Consider the following 2500-nt stretch of genomic DNA (forward strand, 5'->3'; position numbering starts at 1 on the left):
AATATGTAAGCACCAGCATGGAACAACATCCAGTGCATCTTCTCCGCCACATTACACAATCCACACTATCACAACCAGACCAGGAGGTCCGTGCGGAAAATACAATATCCCAGCCTTTCGACATCCACCATTGCGCAGACCAGGCACCAACACCCACACATGTCCTATACAACGGTGCACCCAACATCACAATAGTACCTCCTGTCACAGCGCACAAACAATGACATGAGTCAAAGACACAGGTCTCACACAAGCATAGAATTGGAGCGCCGCCTCTAATAAGCCAAAGGTGCATCCTGACGTGACAAATCTGATCATGTCACAAGCATTCACTTACTATAATCACTATCAACGAACCTGCCGCCCCCGCCCCCCCCCCCCCTACACCTTTCCGTACAACAACGTGTAACCTAACCTAACCTAACCTAACCTATGTTGTACCTTAACCTAACCTATGTTGTACCTTAACCTAACCTATGTTGTACCTTAACCTAACCTATGTTGTACCTTAACCTAACCTATGTTGTACCTTAACCTAACCTATGTTGTACCTTAACCTAACCTATGTTGTACCTTAACCTAACCTATGTTGTACCTTAACCTAACCCATGTTGTACCTTAACCTAACCCATGTTGTACCTTAACCTAACCCATGTTGTACCTTAACCTAACCCATGTTGTACCTTAACCTAACCCATGTTGTACCTTAACCTAACCCATGTTGTGCCTCAACCTAACCCATGTTGTGCCTCAACCTAACCCATGTTGTGCCTCAACCTAACCCATGTTGTGCCTTAACCTAACCCATGTTGTGCCTCAACCTAACCCATGTTGTGCCTTAACCTAACCCATGTTGTGCCTTAACCTAACCCATGTTGTGCCTTAACCTAACCCATGTTGTGCCTTAACCTAACCCATGTTGTGCCTTAACCTAACCCATGTTGTGCCTTAACCTAACCCATGTTGTGCCTTAACCTAACCCATGTTGTGCCTTAACCTAACCCATGTTGTCGCCTTAACGTAACCCACGTTGTCGCCTAAACCTGCTCTGTAATTGTTATACGACTCGTTCAATTACTGTAGTGTTGCCCACCCGCAACCCTCGCAATATAGTTCGCTACTCGCACTGCCCGCACCCCTGTGTATCGCTTCATGTTAAACACCTTGCAAGTCTTGCTCACTTTCCACATGCTCCTGCTGTACACTGTAATGTGGATGGCAGCAGGACGTACATGCCGCCCCTCCCCACGTCCCCACCTTGCCCCCTGCCTTCGCAAGCTGGTTGGTGAGAAGTTTGCATGTTCAATGCCCTTCGCATGCGACGTACTCAGGCTACGTTGTGGTGCGGCCTGTGTCAACTGTCCGCTGATGTCGTACGCGTGAACCACAATCTGTACTGCACATTCGTCCTTATGTACTGAATGATACATCGTGGCACATGTGTGACCGCACAACGACTGCGCCCAAAAACGGCGGACCATACAGTGCAAATATTGTGCACGCAGCTACGTGTCGTCTCCCTATGAGAGCTGGATTGCAGTGTGGTACGCCATAGAGACGTGTGGGAGGAACGGACGCCGTGGATGGCGATCAGCATGAGCTGTCTGTTGATGTATTCGGACCTAGTCGTCTCTCCTCACACACCGTGATGGCATGGTGCACCGCGTTCCATATCTGCGACATGCTACAGAGGCCGGTTGACAGTCGTTCGAGCAATGGACATCGCATACGTACGGGGGCCACCTTCCACGTATTGTCTAGGCGTGCACATTTTGTTGCGTGTATGTGGGCAGACGTAGTGTGGCGTGACACCTGACACAGGCATGCAATAATCGTTGAAGTTGCAAATGGCGATGGACGCCTGCGTTTTCTGGTGAAGTTACGCAAATGAACAAATGGTAACCTGTTGTGGTGCGGTTGTTCTCGCTAGGGGTGAATCGGTGATGGCGACGATAGGTTGAGGTACTAACCGGTTGTTCCAGCGATACCCACCATGCCGACGAAACTGAACGGCATCTGGGTGTGAAGCGATACGCGGCGGTGGCTGGGTGGGACCGTCCCCGGCCGGTGAGGGGGCGCCTCCCGGCGTGCTGGCCGCGCGGTGCGTGGGCGCACGCGCTACAGCCGGCTGGTGGGGGCGGCCAGTGGCAGGCGCGCCGGCCGACGGACGCGGCAGGCGTCGCAGCTGCGCGCCGGCGCACCCTGCGCGCGGCGCCGTGCGGCCAAAGTAGGTCCTCGCGGGCCCGGTGCGAAGCGCGGTGGACATCTTCAGTGTGCTGGTCCGATTGAGGACTGTGTGCGTTGAGGATGCGCCGCCGCCCGGCGCTCGGCGCCGCGACGCCGTCTGCTGCTCGGTCGCCCCAGCGGTTGTCGCTGGTGGTTTGTATCGCAGCTGTGCGGATGTGTTGGCGCGTGCGCTGTGCTGGGAGAGTTCGCTTCGGCACCCAAGTGGGGCTTTTGTCCTTCTGTGGCGCTGGCGTTGGAGCTGCCGGTCACCGTA

The sequence above is a fragment of the Schistocerca piceifrons genome, unplaced genomic scaffold (assembly GCF_021461385.2).
Source record: "Schistocerca piceifrons isolate TAMUIC-IGC-003096 unplaced genomic scaffold, iqSchPice1.1 HiC_scaffold_185, whole genome shotgun sequence".
Classification (NCBI taxonomy): domain Eukaryota; kingdom Metazoa; phylum Arthropoda; class Insecta; order Orthoptera; family Acrididae; genus Schistocerca; species Schistocerca piceifrons.